Consider the following 27,682-nt stretch of genomic DNA (forward strand, 5'->3'; position numbering starts at 1 on the left):
CCTCAGCACACATAAAAAAATAATAAAGATTGTGCATCCCTCTACAACTAGAAATAATATTTTTTATAAAAGACTGCTACAGCTAATAAACAAATTTAACAAACTAGAAGGCTACAACATAAGCATACAAAAATCAATAACTTTCCAAATACCAATAATAAATCTTCTGAGAAAGATAACAGAATAACAACCCCATTCACAGAAGCTTCAAAAAATCCAGGAATAAATATAACCAAGGAATTTAAATACCTCTATAATGAAAAGTACAGAACATTGAAGAAAAAAAAAACAGACCATTGAAGAAAAAGTAAGAACATTGAAGACACAAGATGGAAAGACCTCCCATTTTCATGGAGGCAGGATTAATGTCATTAAAATGGCCATACCACCAAAAGCAGTATACAGATCAAAAGCAAACCCGATCAAAATACCAAATGACATTCTTCATTAGAACTAAGAAAAAACAGTCCTAAAATTCATTTGGAAAAGTGAAAGACCCAGAATAGCCAAAGTAACTCTAAGCCAAATAAGCAATGCTGGGGGCATCACAATACCTGACTTCCAATTATACTACAAAGCTATAGTAACAAAAAGTGCATGATACTGGCATAAAAACAGACACATAGATGCTAATTCACAATAAGGGGGGCTAGGGGAGAATAAAGGTACTTTGGATTAGACAGAGGGGAATGAAGGGAGGGGAGGGGGTATGGGGGTAAGAATGATAATAGAATGAATTGGACATTATTACACCATGTGCCTATATGATTACATGACTGGTGCAACTCTATATCATATAATACCAGAAGAATAAGAAGTCATACTCCATTTATGTATGATGTGTCAAAATGCATTCTAGTGTAATATATATATTCTAGTGTAATATATATATTCTACTGAATATATATATATATATATATATATATATATATATATATATATATATATAGAGAGAGAGAGAGAGAGAGAGAGAGAGAGAGAGATTTGAAAAAGGCACATATACCAGTGGTACAAAATAGAAGATACAGAGACAAACCCACATAGATACAATCATCTGATTCTTGGCAAAAGTGTCAATAACACACTGGAGAAAAGACAGCCTTTTATACAAATAGTGCTTAGAAAACTGGTTATCCATATGTAGAAGAATAAATCGCATTTTGCACAAATCAACTCAAAATGGATCAAAGATCTACAAATTAGACCAGAAACTATGCAACTCCTGGAAGAAAATATAGGAGCAACATTCCAACACAGGCACAGACAATGACTTTCTCAATAAAGACCCTGAAGCTCAGGAAATACCAATTAATAAATGGAATGGCATCAATTTAAAGAGGTTCTGTCCAGCTAAGGAAACAAGTGTGTGAAGATGGGCTGGGGATGTAGCTCAATGGTAGATTGCTTGCTTTGTATGCATAAGGCACTGGGTTTGATTCTCAGCACCACATATAAATAACAAAAAGGTCTACTAACAAATTTTTTTTGAGAGAGAATTTTTAATATTTTTTTTTTTTTTAGTTCTCAGCGGACACAACATCTTTGTTTGTATGTGGTGCTGAGGATTGAACCCGGGCCACATGCATGCCAGGTGAGCGCGCTACTGCTTGAGCCACATCCCCAGCCCTAAAAAAATTTTTTTTAAAAAAAGAATGTGAAGAGAGAGCCTACAAAATTGGAGAAAATCTTTGCTAGTTACTTTTCTGACAGAGGATATCCAGAATATATAAAGAACACAAAAATACTTAATACCAACAAATAATCCAATTAATAAATGAACAGAACTTCTCAAAAGGAGAAATAAAAATGGCCAACAAATATATGAAAAATGATTCAACACTGTTAGCAATCAGGGAAATGAAAATCAAAACTACGCTGTGATTTCACCTCACTCCAGTCAGAATGGCAGCCAACAAGAATACAAACAATGGCCAGGTGCAGTGACACACACTTGTAATCCCAGCAATTCAGGAAGTTGAGGCAGGAGGATCACAAATTCCAGGCTGTCCTAAGCAACTTAGCAAGACCATGCCTCCAAATAAAAAATAAAAAAGCTTGGGCATGTGGCTCACTGGTAAAACACCTCTGGGTTTGGTCCCCAGTACCAAAAAAAAAAAAAAAATGCTGGAGAGGATATATGGAGAAAAAGGAAGCTCTTGTGGGATGATAATACAACTACTATGGAAATCAATGTGGAAGCTCCTCAAAATACTAGGAATAGAACTTGTATTTATCCTAAAGAATTAAAGTTATCATACTATAGGATACATGCATACCCATATTTATAGCAGCATAATGTACAATAGCCAAACTATGGATCCAGCTTAGGAATCTTTCAATGGCTTACTGGATAAAGAAAATATGGTATATATCATAAGGGAGTTATGTTCAGCCATGAAGAAAACTTTAATTACATCATTTGCAGGAAAATGGATGGAACTTAAGAACATTAGTTTAGGGAATATGCCCATTTCAGATGGTCAAGGGTCGTACATTTTCTCTTATATGGAAATTAGAGAGGAAAAGGTGTATTTTCTCCAAAAATAATTTTATGAAGTGAAACTTGGATGTGGAGGGAGGAGAGGAAACTTTACTGGTATCTCACCAGTATGAAGTATCTGATGTAGATTGAGTTGTAAGCCATGATTAAAGACCTTGACACATTCATAAGGTTTCTTTCCAGAATGCATTCTCTGATGATGCAAGAAGCTGGAGTGATAGCTAAAGGTCTTTCCACATTCCTTACATTCATAGGGTTTTTCACCAGTGTGAATTCTCTGATGTTGAATAAGGTGTGAATGAAGTCTAAAGGTTTTACCACATATCATACATTCATGGGGTTTCTCATGAGTATGAATTTGTTAATGTCTTTTGAGGTGTGAATACTGTCTAAAAGTCTTCCCACATTCCTTACACTCATAGGGTTTCTCACCAGTATGAATTCTCTGATGTAGGTTAAGTTTTAAGCCAATTATGAAAGGCCTTTCCACATTCACTATATTCATAAGGCTTCTGACCAGAATTAATCTTCTGATGGTGAGAGTAGCTTGAGTAATAGCTAAAGGCTTTCCCACATTCCGTGCATTCATAGGATTTCTCACCCATAAGAATTCTTTGATGTATGGTAAGGTGTGAGCGATGCCTAAAAGTCTTTCCACACTCTTTATATTCATAAGGATTCTCACCAGTATGGAATTGCAGATGTTCAGTAAGTTGAAAGCCACAAATAAAAGCTTTCTCACATTGCTCACATTCATAGGGTTTCTCACCAGTATGAAGTCTCTGATGTTGAGTCAGTTGTGATCTCTGTCTAAAGGCCTTCCTACATTCCTAACATTCATAGGGTTTCTCACCAATGTGAATTCTCTGATGTAACATTAGTTCTGAGCCATAATTAAAAGCCTTTCCACATTCTCTACATTCATAGCGTTTTTCACCATTATTAATTCTCAAATGTTTTTTAAGTTGTGAACAATGAATAAAGGTCTTCCAGCATTTCTTACATCCATTGCATTGGTTACCATATTGAATTATCTGTTGTTTAATAAGGAACGGGGTATTAATAATTTCTGTGTACTCTTTACATTCAGAAAGTTCTTTAGAATGATTTTTGTGTTGACAAAAGAATAAATGATAATAGAAGTTTTTTCTACATTTTTCACATTCAGAGATTTTCTTTCCATTTTGAGTAAGTAAAGTATGTTGAATAAAAATGGGCACGTTTTCATGGTACATCATAAATTGCCTGAAATAACACTCCTTTTGCTCAAAATGACATTTGCATTCCCAAATATCCCTGAAAATGGATCCCTCAGGAATAAAATTTTCCACAATAGCCCATGGGGATGATTCTATTTCATAAATGTCCCTTTTTGGAGATAACTTCTTGGGGTCAGCTTTTGATGCCAAGTCTGAAAGAAAAGAAATATATTTTATTTCCTAGTTTTGTATACAAGAGAAATATACTAAGTTAATTAAGGGAGTAATAAATTCAATAGTGCTGAAAAAATGCTTTTTGGTACTAGGGATTGAATCAGGGGTGCTCAACCACTGAGCTATAATCCCAGCCCTTTTTATTTTTTGAGACAGAGTCTTGCTAAATTCTTAGGGCCTAAGTTGCTGAGGCTGGCTTTAAACTCCCAATCCTCCTGCCTGCAGAGTCACTGGGATTATGGCATGCATCACTGTACCCAGCAATAGTCCTAAAATTTTGATCTGCTTTGAAATCAATCACTGAATGTAATTATGTTATATTTAGGAAACATTCTAGACCAACCAAATCAAAATCTAAGAATGTTGATCATAGTATGAGATTAACTGAATGAGAATCCACAATAGTATGTTTAATATTCCCCACTAACCCAAAGTCTATGTGGCAACTGCAAGTTGTTCCCAAATTTCTGTTCTTCCCTTTTTGAAAATATCAATGAACTCATGTTTACATAGTTGAGAACAAATCTCCTCATTATAAACCTGCATTTCTCAAACTCTTTTGCACCTTGGTGTGCCATGTAACTGGGTTCTCCCTAAAGAAATCCAGATGTATTATATAGTAACTTCTGAGAACTTCTCCTCAGATCCAGATGACCCAAGCCCTAATTGCTAATTCTCCCTCTTCAATTTTTAAATTTGTTCTTTTTAAATATACATGACAGTAGAAAGTATTTTGACATTTTATACCTACATGGAGTATAACTTATTCCTATTAGGATCTTATTCTTGTGGTTGTACATGATGTATTCAAATGTGAACATAGGAAAGTTATGTCTGATTCATTCTATTGTCTTTCCTATTCCAATCTCTCCTCCCTTCCCTTCATTCTCCTTTGTCTAGTCCATTGAACTATTCTCCCTGTGCCCTGCCCCATTGTTGTGTGTTAGCATCTGCATCTCAGAGAGATCATTCGACCTTTGGTATTTGGGGATTAATTTATTTCACTTAGTATGATAATCTCTAGTTTCATCCATATATTGATGAAAGTCATATAGCATTCTTTTTTTAATGAATGAATAATATTCCATTGTGTATATATATCACATTTTCTTTATCCATTCATCTGTTGAAGGGCACATCGCTTAGCTATTTTGGATTGAGGTGCTATAAACATTGATGTGGCTGCATTACTGTGGTATGCTGATTTTAAGTCCTTGCTTATATACTGAGGAGTAGGATAACTGGGTTAAACGGTGGTTCCATTCTAAGTTTTCTGAGGAATTTTCACACTGCTTTCCAGAGTGTTCACAGTAATTTATAGTCCCACTAGCAATGTATGAGCATACCTTTTTCTCCACATCCTTGCCAACATTGTTACTTACATTCTTGATAATTGCCATTCTGACTGGAGTGAGATGGAATCTCAGTTAATTTGCGTTTCTCTAATTGCTAGAGATGAAAATTTTTTCATATATTTGTTGACCATTTGTAATTCTTCTTGAAGTACCTGTTCAGCTGCTTTGCCAATTTTTTGGATTATTTGTTTTATTTTTATTTTGGGGGGGTTAAGTTTTTGTGTTCTTTATAGATCCTGGAGATTAATGCTCTATGTGAGGTGCAGGTGGCAAAATTTTTCTTTCATTCTGTAGGTTCCCTCTTCATGCACTTGTTTAAGGATAGAAAATCAAGATATAACTAATAAGTATTCAATAGCCAACTGCTGAGTATGTGTGTGTGTGTGTGTGTGTGTGTGTATATATATATATATATATAATATATATATATTAGGTGCAGATGGACACAATGACTTGACTTTATTTTTTTTAAATGTGGTGACAGGGATCAAATCCAGTGCCTCATGTGTGCTAGGCAAGTGCTCTACCATTGAGCCACAACCCCAGCCCGTGCTGAGTATATATTTAAAGAAGTAGGATTGAGGGGGGGGAAATGCAAAACAAGTCAAAGATAATAAACTGTTGAGAACTGTAATAATTTAAAACCCTTAAATTTGCAATAACTCCTTAACACGTCCCATAATTTTCCTCACCCCTACATCTACTGGAGTATTTGGTAGATATTTTATACACACACACACACACACACACACACAGGAGTATTTAATAACAGATATTTTATACACATACACACAATCTTATTTTACACACACACACAATCCACTATAATTTAGTGGATTAAACCAGTACCAATAACTTATCTTTCAGATTTGAGCTCAGTCAGCCATTCCTTACTTGGAGTTTCTTCAGTGGTAGTCAGATAGTGGTCAGGCCAAATCATTTCAACAGCTTCCTCACTCACATGTCTGGTTCTTAGCTTGAAAAGTATGAGAAGCTGGGGATTAGAAGAGCTAAGTCTGTTGAGACCCTCTTACATGGCAGCTCAAGCCTCCAAAACATGTGGAGAGATACAGGAGGGAGGGTGTGAACATATGCCAGGCACAAGCTGACTACCTTTATGACTTAGCCTTTGAAGTCACAAAGTATCACTTCAGCTGCATTCTATTTGTTAGACACAAGTAATTTTGGGATGTCCCATTTTCAAAGGATAGTTAAGAATGTCACAGAATTTTTTAAAAGATGTATTTATTTATTTATTTTAGATAATTTTAGTTGTAAATGGATACAATAGATTTATTTGTTTTATTTGTTTTTACGTTGTGCAGAGGATCAGAACCATTGCCTAACATGGCTAGGCTACCACTAAGGTACAGCCCAGCCCTTGTTACATAACTTCTTTTTCTTTTTCTTCCTTTTTTCTTTTGTTTTAACGTTGATATTTTTTCTTATATCTTTATTTTGTTTATTTATATGTGGTGTTGAGGATTGAACCCAGTGCCTCACATGTGCGACGCGGCACTCTGCCACTAAGCCCCAGCCCCAGCCCCTTGTTACAGAATTTCAATACTTTTTTTGGTACCAGGGATTGAACCCAGGGGTGCTTAATCACTGAGGCACATCCCTAGCCCCTGTTTGTATTTTATAAGAGACAGGGTCTCACTGAGTTGCTTAGGGCCTCTCAGAGTTGGCTTGTTATTCACTCAAGGTAAACAATTTCCTGTATTCTTATACTTACACTGATTTTTTGTCTGTTTCTGAATTTCCAATAAAAAGAATCATACAGTTTGTAATTTTTCCCTCATCTTCTTTTATCAAATACTGTGTTTGTAGGGTTCATCCATAATGTTACACACAGCAGTGACTTATTAATTTTCATTACTGTATAGGAACAGTAAAGCATGCTCTAGCAACTCATGAGTGAATCTGAGACTCTTACGGTCTTAGAGTCAAAGCTATCATCATACTAATAACAGAACACATTTTGCCTTTCTTTCCTTCCTTCTCTCTCTCTCTCTCTAAGAGACAATCTTTCTAAGTTGTCCAGGCTGGCTTCAAACTCCTAGGTACAAGAGAACCTCCTGCCTCAGCCTTCAAGTAGCTGGGACTACAGATGCATGCCACAATGCCCAGCTTTTAGTTGCCTATTTCTTTCATTCTTTGACTAGTACTGGAAAGTTTCTGAGACTTCTGGATATGGGATATTGGTGAAGGTGATCCCCCTCTCACTGGCAAAGCTACTTTCCCACTGCCTTGACAAGGTCACAGTGAGGATGAATGCTGGCAAAGCCATGCTGGTTGGTGGGAAACCGAAACCATGAGACCCCTTTTTATGTAATTGGGACTTTTCATTTTCATGCTCATGTTCCTCACAGGAGGCATGAGTATGTTAAATGCCAAACCAAATTAAATTTCAGATGGCTAGAACATAACAGGTAGTTCATGCCTTAAAAGCTGTTCTACTACCCCTCAGCATATCAAGGACAAAGTAGAAAGCTGCTCTTCCATATCAGCACACTGAGGACAAAACTGATAATAGACAATCATTTTCTGAAAGGTCATGAGAATTTTAGGCACCACATTGATTATATCAACTAGAACCCAAGCCCATATTTCCGGCCTTTAAGAAAACCTAATCATTATGCTCATTGTACAAAACCCACTGTATGTTGTTTCATTCTTGATTAAGGAAAGTTATGTTATACATTTAGGAAAGTTAAGACATATAAGGATACATTCTTTTCATTTCTATAAACCCTCTTTTACTTCATATAGGGATTTATGATGAGCATATTTAATATTGGCGGAAAGTGGACTGATGTTTAGAATTTACTTTTTATTGAGAAAGATTATAAAGATATAAGAACTAGTGTACCTTGACTGAGAAACAAAGATACTCTTTGAGAAAGCAGCTGAACCAGTTTTATGAGAATAAATTTAGGAATTAATTAAAGTAGCTTTATAAGACATATTTTTAGAATAATGTTAGAAGTATTATCCTATTTAGATTCTTGGTTTAGAATTCTTGAGTTTTTAGCTGTATGGGTTTCTGATATGTTTTAAGAATGGTTTATAAACTTTAGGATATTTTAAGTATAAGATTTAAAGGGACTTTTTTAGATGGGAATTTTAGATTAGAAATAAAAGTGCAGGTGTACTTTAAAACTTAAATGTTAATGATAGGTTAGGAGACTTAGAGTCTGGTTACATAGTTTGTCATTAGTTAATAAGAAAATAGTACATTTTGTGAAAATCTGAAAAAAATGTGAATTAATGACGCATTTTATTAATGATTGATAACTAAAAAGTCACATCCTGGAAAAATGTAAATTGATGTTACACTTTTCTATACCCCTAATTATGGTTAAGGAAACATTATGTCTTGGCAAAGTTTTGAAACTGTATAATCAATGATGTATTCTGAATCTATAATGATGAGAAAAATTATAATAAAAGATGATCCAGAGAAAGCTGCATTAGAGCTCTCTCTCTCTGGAGATTGCTCCAACGAAACGACTCCTGTTCATCTTTTCACCGACGCCACTCATCCTTCAGGATTCCCTGGACCCCGCTAGGGCTGGACCCCGGCAGGATATTGTCATATTTGGAAATTTAATGGAATAATTATGTATTTGTATATTCTATTTGTTTCTAAAGTAGTAAATTTAGCCAATAAATATGTCCTTTTTTTTTTTTTGACATGGATGAATGACTCGTTTGCTCTTTGACCACCTGTGTTGAGGTGATATGGGCCACAGTGGGTCATGTGTACCTCCCCTGGCCCGGAAGTCGAGGCTGTCATTGCCCCCAGCATCCCTGGGCGCCTCCAGCCTACAGGGACCCTGCTGGCTGGGACTGGGCCCAGGCAAGGGGGGTTGGTGAGCACAGGATGAGTCCTGAGGTACCCCTCTGTTACCATGGCTGTTCTCAGGTTCTCAGGACAGGAGCAATCCTCCATCTGTTGCCAGGAGCTGTACTGGGACACAAGACCCCAACAGGAGAGAGGGAGGTTGTGGGTAGGAGCCACAGAGAAGCCCAGGTAACCACAGAGAGGAAAAACAGGAACATGGAGTTATTGTTACAGAACCATTAAATACAAGTTGGGCAAACTGGGCAATATTGGAGAGAGCACGGGAGTCAGAGGTGAGAAAGGGTCATGGGGTATAGTCTGAACCTGTCCTGAGGGGCTCATCTGAGGGTCTGAGATGGCAGAGGCCAGACTGCTTGTGGAGGCCCCACAGCTTGGCCAGCAGCTCTTGAACAGAATCTTGTATAGGATTCCTGCATTTTTTGCTTCAGGAGTCCCTGGATATTCTGGCTTCTTTCCTGTTCATTCTCCAATTCTAATAACTCATTGATATTAACCTCATCAGGCATGTCTGCCTTGCTGCCACAGTATAGCTCCTCCAAGTTGATCCACTTCACGTCGTCCAGCTGCAGCTCCTGTGGGCCCACAATGGGGACTGCAGCTATGGGGACTGCAGCTTGCTTAATACTTACTTGTCCAGCCGCTGCGCTACCATCCTGCAGTGGCTAACCAGTGCCATGCTGTCTAAACGTACACTTTCAAAGACTAATTCATTTTGTTTTCAGCACTTCTGTGCTCTTAAAAACCATATTTATTCAGACATGCTTTTATCTCTGTAGCTTTATTACCGTCCAAGAAATTATTTTGAAATCCCAGTTTCCATGTAGCCACATGGAAATAAAAACAGGAAGAATAAGGGACCAATCAGTGTAAAGAAAAAGAAATTTAATATTTTTAATATTTAAAAAATAGCCACAGTGAGCTCTTTAAAAGACAGTTGTTTTGCTATAACTATTGAAACTAGAAATAAAAACTCCACTGAAATCGTCTTATAGAAAAACAGTAGAAATTGCACACAATAGTTTTCAGAGACTTGTGTTTAAAGAAAATTTGTAGGCTGCTGTTAGTTGGGACTGAGTTCCTGCAATAAGTTCAACAGACCAACCAAAATGGAGTTACTCAAGATGAAAGTTCATGTCACCAAGTCAAAATGCATTTTTTTTAATCTGACTTGAGAAGTCAGGAGAAAGAGAATAATCAAATTCCTAAACAAGCCAGTTTTAGCTTATAAGATAAGGAAATACCTGATGTTAAATTTTTAAGGGTTAACCTTACAAAAAAAGTAACTTAATGTTACTTTTTTCTTTTCTCAGGTTTTTTTCTTTTCTACTGTTCTGTTTCCTTGTTCCCATGTTACAAAATTTACAATTCTGCTGCTGCCCAACAGGAGCTTTTATTCTATTTTATAGAGGGGCTGGAGTTATGGCTCAGTGGTAGAGCACTTGCCTAGCATGTGTGAGGCACTGGGTTTGATCCTCAGCACAACATAATAAATAAATAGATAGATAGATAGATAGATAGATAGATAGATAGATAGATAAAGGTGTTGTGTCCATCTACAACTAAAAAATACTTTAAAATAAACCAATTAGATCTATAACCAATTTGCAGTAATTTTGTCTTTTGACATTTGTACATGTGATACCTGCTGGATGAGATGTCAGTAAAACAAATCACAAAAGTACAAATTTCAAATTAATAAACTCAAATTATAGACTAACCTGTAAACAGAAATACTAGATTGCAAACAGGAAGACTGAATTGTACTTTTGTCTTACAAATAAATTCATCCACGTAGCTGGACTTAGTGTTTTGTTTGTATCTGACTAGCGTGAGTACAAATTAATCATTAAAAGAAGATTCTTTATATAAATGCTTGATAACAAACATCGTTGTAGTACTAAAATATTCAAAGCAAAAAACTTTTTTTAGATGGGAATCTCATTATGTTGCCCAGACTGGCCTTTAACTCCTGGGTTCAAAAAATCCTGCCTCAGCCTCCTGAATAGTAGGGATTTAAATGACTTTTTTTTAATCTCATGATTTATCCTGGAAATTCCTATTAATATCTATACAAAAAGTAATAATGAGTAGAACTGCTCGTGCCTTAGCTTGAATCAAAGCAGTGGCACCAAAGTGTACATTATCACTCTTCTTCATTGCCATTATCTGTTGGGGGAAATGACAGATTCATTTAAGAATGCTCATGATGATCAGAAAATATGATTAGTTTTGTTATATCTCAGGCCTTCAGTTCATGTTTGGTATATTTTATATGATGAAACATGGTGCTGCTGTATACAAAAGTACATTGACGGTTTTGAGGAAAAAGCATAAACTAAATTATTTCAGTTGCAAATTGAACTAGTTACTTTATTTCTCAAGGAATTCAATTTTTACTTGAGAGAACAACAAACAGGCTATGGTAATTTAGGCACCATAATTATTTCAGAAAACTAAAAAAAAAAATCTGTCACTTCAAGAAAAACTATTTGTCAATGATACAATTCTACCTTTCAAGTTAAAAACTAGACTTTGGCAGGGGGCTGGGGTTGTAGCTCAGTGGTAGAGCGCTTGCTTAGCATGTGTGAGCCACTGGGTTTGATCCTCAGCACCACATAAAATAAATAAATAAAAATAGTCATTGTGTCCATCTACAAAAACAACAACAACAAGAAGCCAGGCGTGGTAGCCCATGCCTGTAATCCCAGAAGCTCGGGAGGCTGAGTCAGGAGGATCAAGAGTTCAAAGCCAGCCTCAGCAATGATGAAGTGCTTAGCAACTCAGTGAGACCCTGTCCCGAAATAAAATACAAAATAGGGCTGGGGATGTGGATCAGTGGCTGAGTGGCCAGAGTTCAATTCCCAATACCAAAAAAACAAAAAACAAAAAAACTAGACTTTTGGAAAGTTTGTTTCAGCTATTATGAGTCTAACATTTTCCCAATACTTAAAAAAGACTCTTCTGATGAGATCACCGATCATATTAACAAACATTACTGGTTATTATAAAATAACATATTTTTGGTTATTTGAGAGAAAATGTGTTAGTGTAGTGTATGCTCATGCACACAAAGTGTTAAGTTTTGCTGTGCTTAGCAAAACAAAGGGGTTCTGTGAGAAACTATGAACTCTTTGAACTGTGTCCTTGTTGCTGTCTTAAGAAGATAAAAGAATGTTTTGCCAAGTTTTATATAGATAGATAGATAGATAGATAGATAGATATAGATATAGATATAGATATGCTTGCCAAGAAATAACTAACTACAAGTCAGATAATAAGAAGTATGGAGCACTGTGACCATGAACAAAGTTATTCTGAGAATGTTTATCCATGCTTTAAAAGATTAAGCTGCCGAGAGGATGTGATTCTTTTTTGCTGTATAAAAGAAGTATGGAAAAAATAAAGAGGGGCTCATTTCTATTGGATGTGTGTGTGTGTGTGTGTGTGTGTCTTTAGCATGTCTGCTGTAACAGGAACTACAGATTGTTAGGGGGTTCTGACAGTGTAGGAATATCTGAATAATTAATTGAAGCAATATTTTCCAAGTGACTAAAGCACAGTATTATAAAATGGGTAACACAGGTAAGAGATCCATTCAAAACTAAGATAGGCCAAGATCAGTGGCACACGTCTATAATCCTAGCAACTGGGGAGGCTGAGGCAGGAGGATCATAAGTTCAAGGTCAGCCTCAGCAACTTAGTGATACCCAAAACGTCTGGGGATGCAGCTTAGTAGTAAAGCACCCCTGGGTTAATTAAAGGTCCCCTTCCCCCCCCCCCAAAAAAAAAACAAATTTTAAAAATGGATTTTAACAGTATATGCAGACAGAGATGACAGTCCAGCTATCTTTTTTTAGTCTAGGCATTAAGGAAATATGCAAAAATAAAAACAAAATACTGTCACTTTCTCAGTAAATATCTTTTTTTTGGGAAAAATAATTGTCATAAAATATTTATGTTAATATTCTGTATACCATTTTTTAACTAAGTAAATTTTTTCCTAGATTTTATTTCTAAGATAGTAAATACTGAAAGATATGATATATATATACACAAGAGCTCCTAGAGTCCTCAATAATTTGGGGGAGTATTCAGGTATCTTCAAAATAAAAACTGATGACTGTATATTCTAACACAATTTATTTTTTCTTATTCCTAATCATGGACATTCAGGTTGTTCCCAGTTGGTTATTATGACTAGTGGTGCATGAATATTCTTATACATTTCTTTGGATAGAAGTTAGGATTTCCTTCTAGTAGGTATACACACAAAAGTGAAATTGCTGCATCATAGTAAGTATATACATTTTTTTAGCCTTTAGTTGATACTATCCAACTGTTTTTTAATTAAAGATTCCTTCAGATGCTAAGAGAGGTCCAGTTCTATCCATCTTCAATAACACTTGTTATTGTCAATCTTTTTACCATTGGCTGTCATGGCAATTATGTTATGATATTAAATTGTAATTAATTTACAACTTCCACAACTGCAAATGAGGCACTTTTTCATATGCTTATTGGCTGCATGGGCATTTTCTTTAATAAAATTTGTCCATTATTATTGATATTTATGTAAAATTCATAAAACATAAAATTTACCATTTTAGCCTTTCAATAAGGTATGGTGGTGGTACTCACCTGTAATTCCAGTGACTTGGGAGGCTGAGGCAAGAAGATTTCAAGTTCAAGGCCTGCCTCAGAAATTTACTAAGACCCTGTCTCAGAAAACAAACAAAATTGGTCTAGGGAAGTAGCTCTGAGGTAGAGCACCCCTGGGTTCAATCCCCAGTTCCATTCACACACAGACGAAAAAAAAAAAAAATATATATATATATACACACACACACACACACACACACACACACACACATACAATTCAATAACTTAGTCAAATCTCAGTATTGTACAACATCATCACTATCTAAATACAAGAATATTTTTATCACTCCAAAAAGAAATCATATACACAGTCACATCCCATTCCCTCTTTCCACCATCCTGGCAACCACAAAAATTTTTAAGCCTCTATGGATTTTCCTATTCTGGACATTTCATATAAATGAAATCAAATAATATATGACCTTTTAGATCTTGCTGTTTCACTGTACATGTTTTAAAGTTTCAATTATGTTGTAGCATTCATTCTTTTTTATAGCTGAATAATATTACCTTGGGTGGATATGCCACATTTATCAATTCATCAATTAATGGCCCTGTGGGTGGTTTCTGTTTTTTATTACTGATTTGTATGAATTCTTTATATGTTCTGAATATTACCAACATATATATTGCAAATATCTTCTCCCATTCTAAGCTAGCACTTTCACTCTGTTTTTATTCATTATGTTTTAATGAGTCGAAATTTTTCATTTTAAACTAATTCAATCCAAAGGTCACGAAAATATATCCATACTCTCTTCTAGAAGTTTTACTCTTTTACCTTTCATATTTACATCTACAATACATGCAGATTTGATTTTTGATGGTTTGAGGTAGGAATCAATATTACTATTTTTCTAGACAGATACCCACTGATTCAGTACCACTTATGGAATAGAACTTCCTTTCCCTGCCTATATGTTAGTCATTTATAACTCACTTCAATAAATATTTCAACTCTACTGAAATATTTTTAGCCTAGGTCACCGTGAAAATCACTATCCCATAATCAGTGCTCCAGTGCCAGTCTTCATTCCACATGACTCTTCCACGTGAGATATAAGTGGTCAATCTCTTTGCTTCCTGTAAACCACATTGCTATGGTTTGTCCCTTCCAAAATGCACATTGAAATCTGGCCCCCCCAGGGTAAGAGCTGAGAGGGGTGGGACTTTTAAGAGGTGGGTTTGTGTCATGGGGGCTCTGCCCCTAGGAAGGGATTAATGTTGTTCTTGGGAGAGATCTCATGGGAGGAAGTCATCTTTCTTTGGCACACACCTACTTGCTCTTCTGCTTCTCTGCCATGTTGTGGTATCACTTAAGGCTCTCATCATACATTAGTTTGATTTAATCATTTCCCAATGTATTCATATATGAAAATATGTTGTACACCATAAATGTGTACAATTTTTATTTGTCAATTTAAAAATTAATTAATTTAAAAATGATCTGCAGGTCAAAGAGGAAATAGCAAAGAAATTTAAAGGATCATAAGGACATCCTTTATTTAAAGCCACACATGACCTAAATATGCTTCAGTCAATGATAGAGTGCCTATATGATGGTGGTCCATAAAATTATATTGCCCAGTGATGGTGAAGCTATCTTAGTTTCTGTAAACATGAGTTATATGAGTTTCATACAACAATGAAGTTGCCTAAGTATCATTTCTCATTGTATTCCCCTCATTAAGTGGCATGTGGCAGGATATATATATATATACATACACCCCCCCACACACACACAACTTTACACTTATAACTTCAATGACTTAGAAGAAATGAACTAATTCCTTGAAACAATTAACTATCAAAACTCAGCCAAGATGAAAAAGATCATCTGAATAGTCTAACAACTACTAAAGAAATTGAATTTGTAATTCAAAATACCCCTGAAAGGTGCTGGGGTTGTGGCTCAGCGGAAGAGTGCTTGCCTAGCATGTTCAAGGTCCTGGGTTTGATCCTCAGGACCACATAAAAATAAAGGTATTGTGTCCAACTACAACTAAAAAAAATGCCCCTGAAATAGCTTGGCACTGGAGCACACACCTGTAATCCCAATAACTTGGGAGCCTGAGTCAGGAGGATCACAAGTTTGAGGACAGCCAGGCAACTCAGCCAGAGCCTGACTCAACATAAAAAAGGGCTAGGGGTACAGCTCAGTGGTAGAGTGCCCCTGGGTTACATTCCCAGTAAAATACCCACATATACACACACATACACGCATGTACACACACAAAGTCCCCCAAAGAAATCTCCAGGTCCAGATGATTTCAATGGAAAATTTATTTTGCCACTCATATGTTTTAAATAATTTCTTCTAGAAAATAAAAGAAAAGGGAATACTTCCCAACTCACCTAACAAGGTCAGTAATTACTCTGATACAAAAACTGGGCTAAGTCAGAACAAAAAAAGAAACTACAGGCCAATATCTTTCATGAACATAAATAAAAAATCCTCAATTAATTTTATGAATCCAACCCAACAACAATAAAAAATACTGTTTTATCATATAATATACTACATATATTATACTACGTAATATATTATGATTTATCAATTGATGTAATACATCAAATCAATATGACAAAGAAGAAAAATAACTTGATTACATCAAAACCCATTCATGATAAAAACTCTTGGGGCAATAGGAGAGGAGGGAAATTTCCTTCATCTCATAAAGGGCATTAAAAACAAAAATGAAAAATCTATAATTTATATCATAATGATAAAAGACTCCAGTATAGGGAGTGGGGCAAGGAAGGATGAAAAGAAAAATTATAGACTTGGGGAAAAAAGTCCAACAAAGGCCTTCTAGAATACACAAAGAATGCATAGTGGCAAAGGCCTCTAATCCTAGCTACTCAGGAGGCTGAGGCAGAAGATAGAAAGTTCAAGGTCAACTGGGCAAATTAGACTCTGGCTCAAAAAAAGAAAGAATACGCAAAGAACATTGAAACTTAACAGTAAAAAACAATCAAATTAAAAAATGAGCAAGAGACAATTTACTTAATAGGATATACAGACAACAAATACATGAAAAGACATTCAATACCATTTACCACTAAGGAAATTCAATTGGCTTTTTTTCCTATTTCATATACATACACATGTGCGCACGCACATGTACACACATATGTACACACATATGTTTATATTTCTTACATTCATGTATATATTAGTACATGAAAATAAGTCTTAATTTGTCTACAATAAATGTTCAAGAATTAAATTGTGGGTGGTATGGTAAATCTATTTTCAGTTTTGAAAAGAAATGCCCAACTATTTTCCACAATGGTCATACATACCATTTTACATTCATTTTTACATCATCATGCACGAGCTATCCATTTTCTCTGAATCCTAGCCAGCATTTGATATTATATTTTTCATTTTACATTTTAACCATTCTTATAGGTATCTCATTTTTGGTTTTAATTTGAATTCATGAAACAATGTAATTATAAAGATGGATAAGTGCATAGTGGCTACCAAGGGTTAGAGAAAACGAAAAAGAAATATGTGCAGCTATAAAGAGATAACACAGGGAGTCTTGTGGTGACTGGTCTGTTGAATATGTTGACTATTGTGGTGGAGATGCAAGGCTACATGTGATAAAACTACATATAGTTATTTATACACACACATAAACAAGGGCGTGTATAACTCAAGAAATCTGAATAATTTCTATGGATTGTAGCAATGTCAAATTTTTGGTATGATATTGTACTATAGTTGTGTAAGGTATTTATACTAGGGGAGACTGTAGGACTTTCTGTACATTTCTTTGTAACCTCCTATGAGCCTCCATTTAAAAAAAAATTTTTTTTTGAAAAATCACTATACCAGGGCTGGAGATAACAGCTTAGCGGTAGAGTACTTACCAAGGCCCTGGGCTTAAACTCAGCACTTCAAAAAAAGATAAAAATAAAATCAATCAATCTCTATACCCAAGCCAAAGGGAAAGTCTAGTCAGGCAACAAGATTTCCTTGGTAAAGGAATGACATCTTTAAATTAAAACACATAGAAAAATATGTATCCTTTTTTCTATGATTTCCTTCTATTAGTATTTCATGGCTTCTACAACAAAATACTTCAAATTGGATGGCTTACAACAACACAAATGTATTCTTTCACAGTTTCTAAGCAATGTAATGAGTTGTAGACATCATTAAAGATCTTTGACCTGTATAATGATGTGCTCTTGGCCTCCAGAACCATAAATATTCCATGTTGGCACACAGAAACCCAAAAATTCCTTGCTGACCACTTTCCATCCCAATCAACTCTGCCATCTCTACCTCCTCAAAGTAGTCATATTTTATTTAACTCTCCCAACTTCTAAACAATCCTAATTCTTTCCTAAGTGTTCTACTGAAACATTTTTTCTTATACTCTTGATCCCCTACTAGATTGAAAATGTCTTCATGACACATTAAAAATGTTATTCCATCACCTACCAAAGCAATTTATATGAATCTTTTAAAAAATAATAATAAACATTAGGCAGGAAAACTGCAAGTCTGAGGATAGCCCAGGCAATATAACCCTGTCTCAAAATAAAATTTAAAAAGGTGGGTAGAAGACTGGGTCAGCTACAAGGGAGGTCAAGGCAGGAGGACAACAAGTTCAAGGTCAGCTTAGGAAACTTTGTGTGATACTATCTCAAAATTAAAATAAAAATGGCTGTGCATGAAGCTTACTGGTTCAATCCCCAGTATTTAAAAACATAAAAAAGAAAGAGAGAAAGGGCTTTACCTTAGTGATAAAGCACTTGCCTAGCATGCAAGAGACCTTGGGTTCAACTCCAGTAAAATACCCACACACAAAAAATAATAATAAAATCCTGTTGATTGTGTGTTATTTTTTAAGATTTTTTTACACAATGCCTATATTTTATTTATTGATTATTTTATGTGGTACTGTGGATGAAACCTAATGCCTCACACCTGCTAGGCAAGAGCTCTACCACTGAGCTACAGCTCTACTCCTGATTGTGTCATTTGATGAAAAGAAATGTTTGATTTGATGGATTCCCATTTGTCTCTTTTTGGTTTTGCTGCCTATGTTTTGGTATCATAGCCAATTAATCATTACCAAATCCAATGTCATGAATCTTTTCCATAATATTTTCCTCTAAGAGTTTTTATCATTTTAGCTCTCACATTTAGTTCTTTGATCCATTTTGAGTTAATTTTTATATCTGTTTGAATTTTATTCCCCTACATGTGGATTTCCAGTTTTCCCAACATTGTTTGTTAAAGTGTGTCTTTCCTCATTGAACAGTCTTGACACCCATGACTAAACCATTTTACTATATATACAAGGGTTTATTTCTGGGCTGGGTGCTTTATTCCAATGGTCTATATGTCTCTCTTCACTCCAGTAGCATCCTGTTTCATTTCTGTGGCTTTGTAACAGGTTTTTGAAACAGGTTTTCTGTAATTATTTGCTTACTTATTTTTCTTTTCTTTTCTTTTTTTTTTTTTTTGAGAGAGAGAGAGAGAGAATTTTAATATTTATTTATTTTTTTTAGTTTTCGGCGGACACAACATCTTTGTTTGTATGTGGTGCTGAGGACTGAACCCGGACCGCATGCATGCCAGGCGAGCGCTCTACCGCTTGAGCCACATTCCCAGCCCCGCTTACTTATTTTTGTTAATAACCTTGCAAACTCAATATTCTGACCAGTTTCCAACATTCTGCAATAGCTTCCTGATAATGGCTTACTCACCTGAATATTTTCTTCCTGTCACTTCCCTCACAACCATCCAGGGTTCCTTCCCTTGCTCTAATGAGGCAATCACAGCTGGCTTAGAAACAGAAAGTCCTAGTTATAAGAAAAGAAATTGAAATCAGATGGAAATGATAATACCCAAACACAGTGACTCAGAGTTGATTTACATAAAAATAAATCACAGGTCTGTAGAAGAAAAATTAAAGGATAAATTATGTCACATTCAGTTAAGTTCAAGATTATAAGAAACAAAACAAAGAAATACTAAAATTTATATAACCTTTTTGTCTTCTTATTTTGCTATGAGAAAAAAGTTTCCTGATATATTTTTTTCAGATTTTTTAACATTAAATGTGAAGTTCTTAGAATGTAACTTCCAAAGGCAAATTATGTAAAAGAAAGTGCATTTGTTATAGAAAATAAGATAGTGTCCATTTGAGCTATAAATAGTAAATGACTTTTACTGACCCAGCCTACCACTACATTAATTGGAAAAGCCAAACAGCTTCACATTTGGGATCCATGTGGTTAGTGTTCTATGCTGTGCACTGGCAGGTATAGCACAGTGAAAATAAAAGACAAAGCCTGGCTTCTTTAACAATGTTATGCTTTAGCAATGCAGCATTTTAATTCTATCCATTAGTCATCAAGGAAAAAAATTACTATAAGAAAGGACCAGAACAAGTGAGGATAGGGAAATTGATTGTGCTAATAGGGAATCTAATTGTGTTCATTTCTACCCAAAGGAAATTTTTATCTAGTTAACTGAAAGCTATCCCTAAAATTCACAGGGGAGAGAGCAGATATTCTAAGAAATTATTCTCAATGTGTTGATAGAGACATTCTTATCTGTTAGGTAACTTTACCAAGTGAAACCAAGTTGCTCTAGTACTCCAACATCACATCTTTGTACAAATTCCTCTGTGCAGGATTCAGGCATTCCCATTCTTCTTGAGAGACGTCTCACATCTCTGAACAACACCAACCCCTAAAGTAATACATCACAGTACTATTTTATGATATTATAAGAAACATTTTTAAAAAGCAAAGATAGGTACTAAAAGAAGGCATTGGAGGAAAGGAAAAACAGTGTATAAATTAAGTCTTTGAAATTGATCAAAAAGGAATTTAGTGTGACTAAAGCAGAATGCTTATATTTCTTTGTTATTGTTGTTGTAGCAGATGGATACAATACCTTTATTTATTTGTTTGTTTAAAAAATTTTAGTTGTATATGAGCACAGTAACTTTATGTATTTATATATGATGCTGAGGGTCAAACTCAGTGCCTCACACATGCAAGGCAAGCGTTCTACCATTGAGCCACATCCCCGGCATCTATTTATTTATTTTTATGTGGTGCTGAGGATTGAATCCAGGGCCTTACATAGGCTAGGCAAGTTCCCTACCACTGAGCTACAGCCCCAGCACCCTATATGTTCTTAAACAATTCAGTTTCTGCAGATACATTTTCTTGCATGCTGTGGGAAACTCTTGTTAATCATCTAGAAATTAAGAATACATAGAGGTTCCCAATTAAATAGCTGAAAACTGCGAGGTACAGTGGTGCATATCTCTAATCCCAGCAACGGGGGGGGGGGGGGGGCCGTTGAGATGGGAGGATCTTAAGTTTGAGGCTGTCTCAGCAAGTTGGTGAGACCTTCTCTCAAAATAAAAAAAGGGGGCGGGAGTGGTTGGGATTGGGTAAAGTGCCCCTGTTTCAATCTCCAGCACAAAAAAGAAAAAAAATTTTATTTTTCCCAGAATGTTTTACAAAAATCTCCATCTTAGGGGAAAAAAATAAGCTTGAAGATATTCCTTCATCACTATGACTATTATGTCATAGACACTTTTACTCTTCACACAATTGCTTTAGTAAACATCTGATGCAGGCTATACTTCCCAAAGATGGACACAGTTGTATCTCTCACCATTATGCTCTTCTTCAATGCAACCTGAATTTGTTCCCTCCCAAATGGTGTGGAGATCATTGCTCCCTTCTCTTAGGCTGAGAGGACATTTGTGATTTAACTATAAAGTATGGCAAAAGAACTACATGACTTCTGAGGTTAGATCTCAAAAATGGCTCATATTTCTGCCTTACTTTCTTGGAATGCTTGTTCTTGAAATCCAGCTACTAGGTTTCTAGGAAGCGTAAGCAGCCTATGGAATAACTCATAGAGAAAGGAACTAAAGCCATCAAAGCAACAGCCAGAAACAGCTTGCAAGCCATGTAAAGAAGTCATCTTGAAAGTGGGTCAATTCAGCTCCCAATCAAGCTACCTCAGCTGATACCACAAGAACAGAGACAAGCAATCCCTACCAAGCCCTGCCCAGACTATAGATGTCTAGCCAAACTATAACTTGTGGTTTTCATATATTAAATTTGGGACTGCTTTGTTTTTTAAATTAATTTTTTATTTATATATGACAGTGGAATGCATTACAATTCTTATTACACATATAGAATACAATTTTTCATATCTCTGATTGTATACAAAGTATATCACACCAATTCATTTCTTCATACATGTACTTTGGATAATAATGTCCATCACGTTCCACCATCATTTCTAACCCCCTGCCCCCTCCCTTCCCCTCCCACCCCTCTGCCCTATCATCTATTCCTCCCATGCACCCCCTACCTACCCCACTATGAATCAGCCTCTTTATGTCAGAGAAAACATTCGGCATTGTTTTTTTTAGGATTGGCTAACTTCACTTAGCATTATCTTCTCTAACTCCATCCATTTACCTGCAAATGCCATGATTTTATTCTCTTTTATTGCTGAGTAATATTCCATTGTGTATATATGCCACATTTTTAAAATCCATTCATCTACTGAAGGGCATCTGGGTTGGTTCCACAGTTTAGCTATTGTGAATTGTGTTGCTATAAACATTGATGTGGCTGTGTCCCGGTAGTATGCTGTTTCTAAGTCCTTTGGGTGTAGACCGAGGAGAGGGATAGCTGGGTCAAATGGTGGTTCCATTCCCAATTTTCCCTGAAATTTCCATACTGCTTTCCATATTGGCTGCACCATTTGCAGTCCCACAGCAGCGTATGAGTGTGCTTTTCCCCCCACATCCTTGCCAACACTTATTGTTGTTTGTCTTCATAATAGCTGCCATTCTGACTGGAGTGAGATGAAATCTTAGAGTAGTTTTGGTTTGTATTTCTCTAATTGCTAGAGATGTTGAATATTTTTTCATATATATGTTAATTGATTGTTTATCATCTTCTGAGAAATGTGTGTTCAGGTCCCTGGTCATTTATTGATTGGGTTGTTTATTTTGGTGCTTAGCTTTTTGAGTTCTTTATATACCCTAGAGATTAGTCCTCTATCTGATATTTGAGGGGTAAAGATTTGCTCCCATCCGGCTGCTTTGTTAATGCAGCAATAGTAACTGATTTTTTAAAAACTGATGGTAAAACATTTGATCTTCTAATTAAGAGATTTCATCATTCTCTTAAACTTGAAACTCTGAATGGGCAAAGTCTTTAAAGCTTTTTCTTTTCAGTACTGGGGCTTCAGCCCAGAGATTCTTACCCACTGGGCCACATCCCAATCCCTTTTTATTTTTATTTTGAGACAGAGTCTCCCTAAATTGCTAGGGCTTGCTAAATTGTTGTGATACTCTTGCCTCAGCCTCCTGAGTCATGGGGATTACCATGTGAGTCAATGGGATTACCACCATCATGTTCAACTCTATAAAGTCTTTTTTAAGGCACATATAAAAGATTTTTGTTTTTAATTTTTCCAGGGGATAGGACCCAGGGCTGCTTTACCCTTGAGATACATCCCCACCCTTTTTATTTTGAGACAGTTCACTAAATTCCCCTGGCTGGCCTTGAACTTGTGATTCTCCTTGCTCAGCTTTTGAGATGCTGGAATTACAGTCATGCACCACCACAGCAGCTATACATATTCATTTGTAACTATACCAGTTACAATGGTGGAGTAGTAACTGTCATCAACTACCACCTCTCCCTGTCCTCTATATTCTGTCTCTAAGTTAGAGAATATTGATATAGAATGTTCCAGATTCACGGATATAATCTGAGATTAATATATCCTGTTTGTCTAAAACTGGAGTTTGTAATTAAGTATTCACCTTTCTTTTGGCAAGATATTTATTCTTTCTATGCAAACATCAATCATGTCTCCATCTAATTCTAAAACCTCACAAAACAAAAAGTCTTTCCATCCAGTGAGGTCACAGAAAACAAGTTCCCACAATATCTAACTGGGAAACCCCAAATTTGAAAAAGTATAGATTTCCCAGTAGAGTGACATATTATCTGTTCTTTCCCTGTGAACTCTACTTCCCCTGAGGACATCTCAAGTTGTGGCTTTTTTTTCTCCTCCCACAAACGTTATACCATTATCTTCCTTGTTATTCATTGCTGGTGTCAGACACCTCTAAAATCTAATGTCATCAATTCTTCAGATTATATTATCTTATTATCTTATTCTGTTACAGTGATTTGTTGACATTCAGGCTTTTGCTCCTCAGGAATTTTATTTTTAATTATTTTTTTTCTTGCTTTTGAGACATGATTTTGTTATGATGCCCAGGATGGTCTTAAACTGATGGGCTCAAACAATTCTCTCACCTCAGTCTTCCAAGCAGCAGGACTACAGGCTTGTGCCACCACACCTGGCACCCCCCACTCAGGAATTTTAGCTTTTGGCTTACTGTCATTACTACCAATACTACTAATCTTAATTTTCAGTAATTTCAAATATCCACATACAGAATCTTTCTAACATGATGGCCTCCTCAACCCCAAAATACTTCTACTTCCATAATCTTGCCTCCTACTCTACTTCAATCACTCGTCATTACTACTCTAGACCCTATTGTTATCAATAACCACAATATCTCCAAAATATCAAGTGATCTTCTCTCTGATCATCTTCCCATTTCACATACCCAGCTCATATTTCTTCTTCTACTTCTTACTAAATTTACATTCTATGCTCAATTAATCACTCAATTCTCAACAATTTCCTCAAAAGAATACTATTTTCTATTCTCACCTTATTCCCGGTAGAAGACCGAACATATGAAACACAAGGAATGATTTATTCAATGAGTGTATGAAAACTGGTTGGAGAGGAAAGGAGCAAAAAAGGAAGGGCATGAACTTTTGGTACCATCACTTATTCACTAGTAAGTTACTGTATAATTCTGAGTACAGTAATAATATCAGGACGAAGAATGCAAATATTCATGTGTCTTATAAGAAAAAAATTACTTCAATTAGAAACTTGAAGTAGTAAACTTACATTGGCCATGGTTTATTTTAGAATTGAATGTATTAATTAATCCTCTTCTTGGTTCCACTGTAGAAGAAATTCAGTCCAAAGAATGTGTTGCTGGATGACAGGATAGAAAAGACAGGAGATTAAGCCTCTGAGGTCCCAAAATGATAATTTTATTCCCCCTTCAAGTATCCCTACTCCATAAACACATTCTTAAAATGGTTAGAAGAAATTTGGACAAATCCTATCTTTACTCTTTACTAAAAACTATGAGGGGGACACAACCACAGTAGATTGGACTCAAGAAAAACAACCTGGTCTCTTTAGCAGAGGGATTTAGTTAGGCCAAACTAGTCTCCTAACACTAAAATGAAATGGTCTTCACCCAGCTGCTCAAAATTGAGCACTGAACTAGCACATTCTCACTGTATTAAGAAGAAAAAATAAAAAGGCAAGACATTTTTATAAAGAGAAAAGATCAAGGAAATAGACCCAAAAGACCCAATAACAAGCATTTTTAAAAGAGACTAAAACACAGGTGGAAAACAAGAAATAAACAGAACAAAAATTTCCAGAGCAAAGTAATCCTTGAGTCTTTAGTTTGATGCACTATAAGAATGAAAGAAAAAACACACCAGGAAGCACCCTGGAAAATCTTAAGTTTGTCTTTCGATACCAAAAGATCTGCTAGGCAAGCACTCTACCACTGAGCTAGGCCCTCCAGTCCCCTCCAAGTATTTTGTAATAAAGAATTTCAAAACAATGGGGTTGTGGTATAATCTTTGAATAATAACTTAAAAAAGCACATAAACATATTACACAAGTTACTTTTTCTGAAGCTATATGATAAATAAATGTGGGGTGGACAACATGATTTAGGCTTTTGTGCTGTGTGCGTTGACTACTTGAATGTATCCCTGAGACCACGTCTAACGTACTTTTACTACATGTAAGTAAAGGGACACAAACAGCACCCACAATCATGGTCACAGTCATACAAACTCCACTTACACAAATGGTCACACACAATCATACTGTCACAAAAGTACAATCACGCCCTCAATGTTGTCAGAGAAAATAGCCACACACAGAGGCCAAGGACAAACCCAAGACTCCCTAAGTGCTCTCAACACAACCCACCCCTGCTAGGGCTGTTCCTGCACTCAGGGTCCTAAACCTACAGACACTTCTCTTCCAGGATGCCGAGCAGCCAGAATTCCTCACTTCCGGCATCCTCAGGGTGCGCTCCCGCCCAAGTTGGGATTCAGATTCTAGGAAAGGCCTCACGCCCACGCCTGACTCCCGGACCAGTCCCCAAAGGCCCACCGAATCCAGACCACTCCACCAAGCTCCTACCGGAAGTACATTTGGGCAGTGGAGTCTTCTGGGAAACTGAGTTCTAGGCAGAGATCCGGAGAGCGCAGACTTGGGGCTGCGCATGCGCAGGTTCACTCAGGGCTGGCGTGTCGCCAACGCCGGCGGTTGGTGTCTAGATTCCGGACTTTCTGTGTCTTCCGAGGACGGGTTTAGGAACTGGCACCGTGGCTAACTATACCCACTCAAAGTGGACTTGTGCAGTGGCTTAAAAGAATTGTTGGCTGGTGCGGAGGGACACGGTCTTTTTGTGAGGTTACGGAGGGGGGATGTGTCCTATTCTGGGTCCGCACATGCGCGTGCCGGAAGGTGAGACTGAGAGGGTGGACGCGACCCCGACTCGGGGTGTTGTGCCCGGGATTGTAACGATTTGAGAGTGGCCGTGCTGTCTGCCTGCGTGGGTTCATGCGGCGTGCTCGCCACTCGTACCGTGGTTGTGAGTTGTTACCCTGGGACGTGGCTTGAATGTGAGAGGCCATTTAAAATCATTTCTGTGCGGAGTGTGCCACTAACATAATGACTTTGTAACTGGTCTACGTATGACTAATGGATGGGTTTAGCTGCTGCGTGTGTAAGAGGAATTCGGACCCTGGGGAAAGAGGGAACAGGTTGGGACCAGGAGGAACTGAGATGGATAAATCACCCATCTCTGAGGCAGGGAGATCTTGTCCTGAGCTTTAGATTTGAGAGTGGGAGCAGTGTGAGGTGCTTTTTGTGTGTTAGGAACTGAGAAAGGCAGGAAGGGCAAATCCATGGGAAAGACAACCTTTCTGAAATCTCACGACAGACTTAGTGAGGAAATGTTACTTATGTTTGAGAACAAGTGATTGTGCTTTTCTCTCTGAATCTTTGTTATGAATTGTGACATGATTTGCACTTGAGACTGTCACAGGGAGAGGATACTTGAGTGAAATAGGAGGTATGTGAAGTGGTTTGTGAATGTACCCAATTATTTAGATAAATTGTATAACAGTGATAGGGCAGGTGATTAAACTGTTATGGCCTTGAGATTAATGTGTTTTAAATGATTATGATTGAGTGGGCCATCATGTGAATGTTGGTGTTACTGGATGTGTTTGAATGTTTCTTCTATGAGTTAAAGTCTGGATGAAAGACAGTGAGACTATCTGGATGTAACAGCTTTTAAGAGATTGCAATGAGTGTTTTGAGATTGAGGATGGGTTGGTACATACTATGGGCCTCACTTTCTTTACTGCTAAAAGATAATAGGGTGCTAGGAATGTAACTCAGTGGCAGAGCCCTTGCCTAGCATGTACAAGGTCCTGTTTTCAATCCCCATAACCACAGGGGCAGGGGAAAAAAGTAAAGCTTCCTGAAGCATTGGATTTTGGAGGGAAATTTGAAATATAATTTAAATTTAAAACATTTTTAAAATATGGAACAAAAATTTATTGTGGTGAAGAATGCAAACAGACCATGAAAGATTTCGAGTTAAATCTCAGTTACAGAGTAATTGGGAGTATGGTT

The 27,682-nt window shown here is 36.5% G+C and overlaps 1 long non-coding RNA gene across 4 annotated transcripts; it reads right to left on the minus strand.

Annotated features, from left to right (window-relative positions):
- Positions 1 to 1,553: 1,553 nt before the first annotated feature.
- On the minus strand, positions 1,554 to 26,176 carry LOC124095027 (uncharacterized). Of its 4 annotated transcripts, none has more exons than XR_009227080.1 (6): positions 26,002 to 26,176; positions 24,845 to 24,934; positions 20,418 to 20,539; positions 19,549 to 19,644; positions 6,183 to 6,264; positions 1,554 to 3,911 (listed from the first exon to the last, which is right to left on the minus strand). It is a non-coding gene; the product is annotated as an uncharacterized LOC124095027 (long non-coding RNA). The 4 variants fall into 4 exon arrangements; XR_009227079.1 differs by lacking the exon at positions 6,183 to 6,264 and adding an exon at positions 13,795 to 13,871; XR_009227081.1 differs by lacking the exon at positions 6,183 to 6,264 and having other exon boundaries at positions 1,555 to 3,911; positions 25,961 to 26,176.
- Between the last annotated feature and the right edge of the window lie 1,506 nt (positions 26,177 to 27,682).

This window comes from Marmota monax, unplaced genomic scaffold, assembly GCF_021218885.2.
Source record: "Marmota monax isolate L192 unplaced genomic scaffold, Marmota_monax_Labrador192_F-V1.1 WCK01_AAM20220418_F8-fsc00101, whole genome shotgun sequence".
Classification (NCBI taxonomy): Eukaryota; Metazoa; Chordata; class Mammalia; order Rodentia; family Sciuridae; genus Marmota; species Marmota monax.